Here is a 9,545-nt window from a genome sequence, read left to right as displayed (position 1 = left end):
GAATAGTGCTACAATGCACATACACGTGCATGTGTGTTTATGGTAGAACGATCTATACTCTTTTGGGTATATATCGGTAATGAGATTGCAGGGTCTAATGGTAGTTCTGCTGTTAGGCCTTTGAGGAATCACCACACTGCTTTGCAGAGTGGCTGAACTAATTTACACTCCCACCAACAGCATATAAGTGTTCCCTTTTCTCTGCAACCGCAGCAGCATCTGCTATTTTTTGACTTTTTAGTAATAGCCATTCTGACCGGTGTCAGACAGTATCTCATTGTGACTGTAATTTGTATTACTCTAATGATATAATGATATTGAGCATTTCTTCTTTTTTTAATTTTTTTTATGATGGCAAAAATCTAAAATATTGAAGTATTTAAATATTTCTTTATTTCTCTTGCTTTCTTGCTTTTATATATATATATATATACTTTAAGTTCTAGGGTGCATGTGTACAACGTGCAGGTTTGTTACATATGTATACACGTGCCATGTTGGTGTGCTGCACCCATTAACTCGTCATTTACATTAGGTATATCTCCTAATGCTATCCCTCCCCCCTACCTCCTCCCCACAATAGGACCCAGTGTGTGAGGATCCCTTCCTGTGTCCAAGTGATCCCATTGTTCAATTCCCACCTATGAGTGAGAACATGCGGTGTTTGGTTTTCTGCTCTTGTGATAGTTTGCTGAGAATGATGGTTTCCAGCTGCATCCATGTCCCTACAAAGGACATGAACTCATCCTTTTTTATGGCTGCATAGTATTCCATGGTGTATATGTGCCACATTTTCTTAATCCAGTCTGTCACTGATGGACATTTGGGTTGATTCCAACTCTTTGCTATTGTGAATAGTGCTGCAATAAACATACGTGTGCATGTGTCTTTATAGCAGCATGATTTATAATCCTTTGGGTATATCCCCAGTAATGGGATGGCTGGGTCAAATGGTATTCCTAGTTCTAGATCCTTGAGGAATTGCCACACTGTTTTCCACAATGGTTGAACTACTTTACAGTCCCACCAACAGTGTAAAAGTGTTCCTATTTCTCCACATCCTCTCCAGCACCTGTTGTTTCGTGATTTTTTAATGATTGCCATTCTAACTGGTGTGAGATGGTATCTCATTGTGGTTTTGATTTGCATTTCTCTGATGGTGAGTGATGATGAACATTTTTTCATGTGTCTCTTGGCTGTATGAATGTCTTCTTTTGAGAAGTGTCTGTTCATATCCTTTGCTCACTTTTTGATGGGGTTGTTTGTTTTTGTTTTTTTCTTGTAAATTTGATTGAGTTCTTTATAGGTCCTGGATATTAGCCCTTTGTCAGATGAGTAGATTGCAGAAGTTTTCTCCCATTCTGTAGGTTGCCTGTTCACTCTGATGGCAGTTTCTTTTGCTGTGCAGAAGCTCTTTAGTTTAATTAGATCCCATTTGTCAATTCTGGCTTTTGTTGCCGTTGCTTTTGGTGTTTTAGACATGAAGTCCTTGCCCATGCCTATGTCCTGAATGGTATTACCTAGGTTTTCTTCTAGGGTTTTTATGGTATTAGGTCTAACATTTAAGTCTCTAATCCATCTTGAATTAATTTTCGTATAAGGAGTAAGGAAAGGATCCAGTTTCAGCTTTCTACTTATGGCTAGCCAATTTTCCCAGCACCATTTATTAAATAGGGAATCTTTTCCTCATTTCTTGTTTTTGTCAGGTTTGTCAAAGATCAGATGGCTTTAGATGTGTGGTATTATTTCTGAGGGCTCTGTTCTGTTCCATTGGTCTATAGCTCTGTTTTGGTACCAGTACCATGCTGTTTTGGTTACTGTAGCCTTGTAGTATAATTTGAAGTTAGGTAGCGTGATGCCTCCAGCTTTGCTCTTTTGACTTAGGATTGTCTTGGCAATGCGGGCTCTTTTTTGGTTCCATATGAACTTTAAAGCAGTTTTTTCCAATTCTGTGAAGAAAGTCACTGGTAACTTAATGGGGATGGCATTGAATCTATAAATTACCTTGGGCAGTATGGCCATTTTCACAATATTGATTCTTCCTATCCATGAGCATGGTATGTTCTTCCATTTGTTAGTGTCATCTTCTTTTTCACTGAGCAGTGGTTTGTAGTTCTCCTTGAAGAGGTCCTTTACATCCCTTGTAAGTTGGATTCCTAGGTGTTTTATTCTCTTTGAAGCAATTGTGAATGGGAGTTCATTCATGATTTGGCTCTCTGCTTGTCTGTTACTGGTGTATAAGAATGTTTGTGATTTTGGCACATTGATTTTGTATCCTGAGACTTTGCTGAAGTTGCTTATCAGCTTAAGGAGATTTGAGGCTGAGACAATGGGGTTTTCTAAATATACAATCATGTCATCTGAAAACAGGGACAATTTGACTTCTTCTTTTCCTAACTGAGTACCCTTGATTTCTTTCTCTTGCCTGATTGCCCTAGCCAGAACTTCCAACACTATGTTGAATAGGAGTGGTGAGAGAGGGCATCCCTGTCTTATGCCAGTTTTCAAAGGGAATTTTTCCAGTTTTTGCCCATTCAGTATAATATTGGCTGTGGGTTTGTCATAAATAGCTCTTATTATTTTGAGATACGTTACATCAATACCGAATTTATTGAGAGTTTTTAGCATGAAGGGCTGTTGAATTTTCTCAAAGGCCTTTTCTCCATCTATTGAGATAATCATGTGGTTTATGTCTTTGGTTCTGTTTATATGCTGGATTACATTTATTGATTTGCGAATGTTGAACCAGCCTTGCATCCCAGGGATGAAGCCCACTTGATCATGGTGGATAAGCTTTTTGATGTGCTGCTGAATCCGGTTTGCCAGTATTTTATTGAGGATTTTTGCATCGATGTTCATCAGGGATATTGGTCTAAAATTCTCTTTTTTTGTTGTGTCTCTGCCAGGCTTTGGTATCAGGATGATGTTGGCCTCATAAAATGAGTTAGGGAGGATTCCCTCTTTTTCTATTGATTGGAATAGTTTCAGAAGGAATGGTACCAGCTCCTCCTTGTACCTCTGGTAGAATTCAGCTGTGAATCCATCTGGTCCTGGACTTTTTTTGGTGGGTAGGCTATTAATTGTTGCCTCAATTTCAGAGCCTGCTATTGGTCTATTCAGGGATTCAACTTCTTCCTGGTTTAGTCTTGGGAGAGTGTAAGTGTCCAGGAAATTATCCATTTCTTCTAGATTTTCTAGTTGATTTGCGTAGAGGTGTTTATAGTATTCTCTGATGGTAGTTTGTATTTCTGTGGGGTCGGTGGTGATATCCCCTTTATGATTTTTTATTGCATCTATTTGATTCCTCTCTCTTTTCTTCTTTATTAGTCTTGCTAGCGGTCTGTCAATTTTGTTGATCTTTTCAAAAAACCAACTCCTGGATTCATTGATTTTTTGGAGGGTTTTTTGTGTCTCTATCTCCTTCAGTTCTGCTCTGATCTTAGTTATTTCTTGCCTTCTGCTAGCTTTTGAATGTGTTTGCTCTTGCCTCTCTAGTTCTTTTAATTGTGATGTTAGAGTGTCAATTTTAGATCTTTCCTGCTTTCTCTTGTGGGCATTTAGTGCTATCAATTTCCCTCTACACACTGCTTTAAATGTGTCCCAGAGATTCTGGTATGTTGTATCGTTGTTCTCATTGGTTTCAAAGAACATCTTTATTTCTGCCTTCATTTCCTTATGTACCCAGTAGTCATTCAGGAGCAGGTTGTTCAGTTTCCATGTAGTTGAGCGGTTTTGATGGAGTTTCTTAGTCCTGAGTTCTAGTTTGATTGCACTGTGGTCTGAGAGACAGTTTGTTATAATTTCTGTTCTTTTACATTTGCTGAGGAGTGCTTTACTTCCAATTATGTGGTCAATTTTGGAATAAGTGCGATGTGGTGCTGAGAAGAATGTATATTCTGTTGATTTGGGGTGGAGAGTTCTATAGATGTCTATTAGGTCCGCTTGGTGCAGAGATGAGTTCAATTCCTGGATATCCTTGTTAACTTTCTGTCTCGTTGATCTGTCTAATGTTGACAGTGGAGTGTTGAAGTCTCCCATTATTATTGTATGGGAGTCTCAGTCTCTTTGTAAGTCTCTAAGGACTTGCTTTATGAATCTGGGTGCTCCTGTATTGGGTGCATATATATTTAGGAGAGTTAGCTCTTCCTGTTGAATTGATCCCTTTACCATTATGTAATGGCCTTCTTTGTCTCTTTTGATCTTTGATGGTTTAAAGTCTGTTTTATCAGAGACTAGGATTGCAACCCCTGCTTTTTTTTGTTCTCCATTTGCTTGGTAGATCTTCCTCCATCCCTTTATTTTGAGCCTATGTATGTCTCTGCATGTGAGATGGGTCTCCTGAATACAGCAGACTGATGGGTCTTGACTCTTTATCCAGTTTGCCAGTCTGTGTCTTTTAATTGGAGCATTTAGTCCATTGACATTTAAGGTTAATATTGTTATGTGTGAACTTGATCCTGCCATTATGATAGTAACTGGTTATTTTGCTCGTTAGTTGATGCAGTTTCTTCCTAGCCTCGATGGTCTTTACATTTTGGCATGTTTTTGCAGTGGCTGGTACCGGTTGTTCCTTTCCATGTTTAGGGCTTCCTTCAGGGTCTCTTGTAAGGCAGGCCTGGTGGTGACAAAATCTCTAAGCATTTGCTTATCTGTAAAGGATTTTATTTCTCCTTCACTGATGAAACTTAGTTTGGCTGGATATGAAATTCTGGGTTTAAAATTCTTTTCTCTAAGAATGTTGAATATTGGCCCCCACTCTCTTCTGGCTTGTAGAGTTTCTGCCGAGAGATCTGCTGTTAGTCTGATGGGCTTCCCTTTGTGGGTAACCCGACCTTTCTCTCTGGCTGCCCTTAAGATTTTTTCCTTCATTTCCACTTTGGTGAATCTGGCAATGATGTGTCTTGGAGTTGCTCTTCTGGAGGAGTATCTTTGTGGCGTTCTCTGTATTTCCTGAATTTGAATGTTGGCCTGCCCTACTAGGTTGTGGAAGTTCTCCTGGATGATATCCTGAAGAGTGTTTTCCAACTTGGTTCCATTTTCCCCCTCACTTTCAGGCACCCCAATCAGATGTAGATTTGGTCTTTTTACATAATCCCATACTTCTTGTAGGCTTTGTTCATTTCTTTTTCTTCTTTTTTCTTTTGGTTTCTCTTCTTGCTTCATTTCATTCATTTGATCCTCAATTGCTGATACTCTTTCTTCCAGTTGATCGAGTCTGTTACTGAAGCTTGTGCATTTGTCACGTATTTCTCGTGTCATGGTTTTCATCTCTGTCATTTCGTTTATGACCTTCTCTGCATTAATTAGTCTAGCTGTCAATTCTTCCACTCTTTTTTCAAGATTTTTAGTTTCTTTGCGCTGGGTACGTAATTCCTCCTTTAGCTCTGAGAAGTTTGATGGACTGAAGCCTTCTTCTCTCATCTCGTCAAAGTCATTCTCTGACCAGCTTTGATCCGTTGCTGGCGATGGGCTGCGCTCCTTTGCAGGGGGAGATGCGCTCTTATTTTTTGAATTTCCAGCTTTTCTGCCCTGCTTCTTCCCCATCTTTGTGGTTTTATCTGTCTCTGGTCTTTGATGATGGTGACGTACTGATGGGGTTTTGGTATAGGTGTCCTTCCTGTTTGATAGTTTTCCTTCTGACAGTCAGGACCCTCAGCTATAGGTCTGTTGGAGATTGCTTGAGGTCCACTCCAGACCCTGTTTGCCTGGGTATCAGCAGCAGAGGTTGCAGAAGATAGAGTATTGCTGAACAGCGAGTGTACCTGTCTGATTCTTACTTTGGAAGCTTCCTCTCAGAGGTGTACTCCACCCTGTGAGGTGTGGGGTGTCAGACTGCCCCTAGTGGGGGATGTCTCCCAGTTAGGCTACTCAGGGGTCAGTGACCCACTTGAGCAGGCAGTGTGTCCGTTCTCAGATCTCAACCTCCGTGTTGGGAGATCCACTGCTCTCTTCAAAGCTGTCAGACAGTGTCATTCGCGTCTGCTCAGGCCTCTGCTGCTTCCCCTGTTGTTTTTTTAGCTGAGCCCTGCCCCCAGAGGTGGAGTCTATAGAGACAGGCAGGTTTCCTTGAGCAGCTGTGACCTCCACCCAGTTCGAGCTTCCCAGTGGCTTTGTTTACCTACTTAAGCCTCAGCAATGGCGAGCGCCCCTCCCCCAGCCTCACTGCTGCCTCGCGGTTAGATCGCCGCAGACTGCTGTGTTAACAATGAGGGAGGCTCCGTGGGCGTGGGACCCTCCCGGCCAGGTGAGGGATATATTCTTCTGGTGTGCCCGTTTGCTTAAAGTGCGGTATTGGGGTGGGAGTTACCCGATTTTCCAGGTGTTGTGTGTCTCAGTTCCCCTGGCTAGGAAAAGGGATTCCCTTCCCCCTTGCGCTTTCCCGGTGAGGCGATGCCTCGCCCTGCTTCAACTCTCGCTGGTCAGGCTGCAGCAGCTGACCAGCACCAATTGTCCGGCACTCCCTGGTGAGATGACCCCAGTACCTCAGTTGAAAATGCAGAAATCACCGGTCTTCTGTGTCGCTCGCGCTGGGAGTTGGAGACTGGAGCTGTTCCTAGAGTGTTTTATCAATATCAATTTCCTAATTTTGATAATTGTGCTTTTGTTATATGTAAGACATTTACACATATATAAGAATTCATTGTACTATTTTTACAACTTTTTTTAAGTTAGAAATTATTTCAAAAGAAAGGGTTGAAATATTTTGTTTAATTAAACAATGTGAATGAGCAACCAGGAATCCACAGTATCAGGAATCTGGGCTTCTTTCATCCTGTTGTTTTATCTGACCTAAATTGTTCCTCTCATATGCATGTTCCAGGCTGGTATACCCGAACATACATCTATGTTCCAGGCAACAGGATGAAGTGGGTAAGAAGGGCACAATCTGGAAATTTCAAGTGTCACTTCCACTTGTATCCCATTGGCCAGAACTTAGTTACATAGTCACACCTACCTGCAAGAAATGCCAGAACTTATCTTTATTTGCCCATCTAAAAATGAAGGGATTTTTTACTATTTTAGAAAGGGAGAATGGAAATTGAAGGGCAACTTGCAGTCTTGGTCACACCTGATGTAGAAAATAGTGGATTTATCTGAGAAAAGCAAGAGAGGGAAGTTCTGGTATTAAAGCTGTGCAGCAGGCCTCAGGAACAACCGGACCAGATCAGAACAGGAAAACAGAGAATCTAAAAAAGAAATGTGCCTTCAGTGGGATAAATGGCATAGTGATAAGTTTGGGAGAAAGAAAAATCTCAAGATATTACAAAGTTAAATAAAGTTAGAAGAAACTGACAATGCAAGTTTCTTAGTGTGATTAAAGGTGACTTCTATACACACACACACACAAAGACTATGATTACATTGGTTTGTTTAATTTCAATTTGTTTAAATTAGGAAATTTAAAAGCTAGGTTTTCCCTTAACTTTTAATTTAAATTTACAAATATTATTCTACTTATTAGTCAGTCCAATTTCTAACTTAACTAAATTCTCTTAAACATTTTCAGCTGCATTTGTACATTTAATATGTCTAATTTTCTTTTTAAATACTTAAAATGACCCTAGCAAGCACTAAACAATTAAACAAGTACTTAAACAATTCTAGTAAATACAATAAATGAAATTTATAAATATGGGTGAATCTTTAAGTCTGTGTGAACATTCTAATACTGCTTAGAAACTTAGAGCTTTCTTCTTCTTTTCAAGACGAAAATACAAGTATAAAATCAATTACTCAGTTGGAATCATAAAAACTAATCTGATAGATAATTTTATATGTCAAATTATCTTAAACATTACAAATGTTTAAAACACCACATGTACAAATTGCCTCAATGATTACAAAAACACCATTTCTGAACTTAACATGAAAGTACAGGTGTTTTCATTTTCATTTATTTAATGATGTCTATACTCAATTCTAAGCTTCCCCAACATTAAAAAGATACCCACTATGGAAGTAATAATACTTTCCCAAAACTGGGATCACTATCACACAGGATTTAATCTGTTTATTGACCAGAGTTTTTGACTGGGACCTGGGATTCTAATACTTTCTGCAATGTGGATGGAAAACTTAGGTGCTTTTTCTAATAATCATTATGCCAGTAGAAACCCTCATGTTCAGATTTTCCAGTGGTGTGCTCTCATAGCCCAAATACAATAAACTGAATTCAACTTATACACTCCTAATTTTTCCTTCTAATTTGAGTCTACACCCCCACATCCAGGTTGCTTCACCACTTGATTGTCTCATTCTGTCTTCTTAATATTTTCTATCCTCACAGAGCTGCAATGCTTTAGATATTTAAGTAACAACAAATTGGATTTTGTATACTCTCCAATACTTCATCTGGCTTTTTTTTTTTTTTCAAAATTCTAATGACAAAAGAAAGGGGCAGAGGATGAGGAGAGAAATAAATAAAAACAAACTCCAGGAAAAGTTTTTAAATGTACAGAAAAATCGTGATCCAAACATCAAGCAAACTGAAATAGAACAGGTTTTATTCAACTGATGGATTTAAGAAAATACCATAAAACACCCACATAGAGAACATCCATTTCACCTTAAGACTAGGATCCAGGCCAGGTGCAGTGGCTCACTCCTATAATCCCAGAACTTTGGGAGTCTGAGGCAGGAGGATCACTGGAACCCAGGAATTCAAAACCAGCCTGGGCAACATGGTATATTAGTCTGTTCTCATGCTGCTATAAAGAACTACCTGAGAGTGGGTGATTTATGCAGAAAAAAAGGTTTAATTGACTCACAGTTCCACAGGCTGTAAAGGAAGCATGGCTGGGGAGGCCTCAGAAAACATACAATCATGGAGGAGAGCAAAGGGGGAAGCAAGTACATCTTCACATGACTGGCAGGAGAGAGAGAACCAAGGGGGAAGTGCCACAGATCTTTAAACTGCCAGATCTTTTGAGAACTCACTATGAGAACAGCAATGATGAAGTCCACCTCCATGATCCAATCACCTCCCACCAGGCCACTTCTCCAACATGAGGATCACAACCTAACATGAGATTTGGGTGGGGACACGGAGCCAAACCACATCACATGGCAAATCCCCATCTCTACAAAAAATAGAAAAATTAGCCTGGCTTGGTGGTGCATGCTTGTGGTCCCAGATACTCAGGAGGCTAAGGTAGAAGGATAACTTGAGCCTGGGGGGTAGATAATGCAGTGAGCCTTGATCTGCACTCCAGCCTGGGTAACAGAGTGACACATTGTCTCAGAAAAAAAAGAAAAGATTAGGATCCATAGAGGATGTGATGTAATTTTAGTACACTGACTGTCTTGGCATTTCTTGGCCCAACATTACATGACTCAGAATTGAATAATCATATAAACATATACACTGTTTTACTTGGTTTTCAAATTTTACAGTCTACCTTATGGACAAGGCATGAAAGCCTTGGTTGTATTTGCAGGATTGTATTAGTCAGGATTTAGCCAGGAAAACTGAACCATTATGAGTATGATGGAGGAAGATATTTGTTATAGTAATAAAACTACAGTCATCCCTCACTATATGCATG

This window comes from Rhinopithecus roxellana, chromosome 7 (genome assembly GCF_007565055.1).
Source record: "Rhinopithecus roxellana isolate Shanxi Qingling chromosome 7, ASM756505v1, whole genome shotgun sequence".
In the NCBI taxonomy this organism is placed as follows: Eukaryota; Metazoa; Chordata; class Mammalia; order Primates; family Cercopithecidae; genus Rhinopithecus; species Rhinopithecus roxellana.
The sequence above is the reverse complement of the archived record's forward strand: the minus strand, read 5'-3'. Positions refer to the sequence as shown.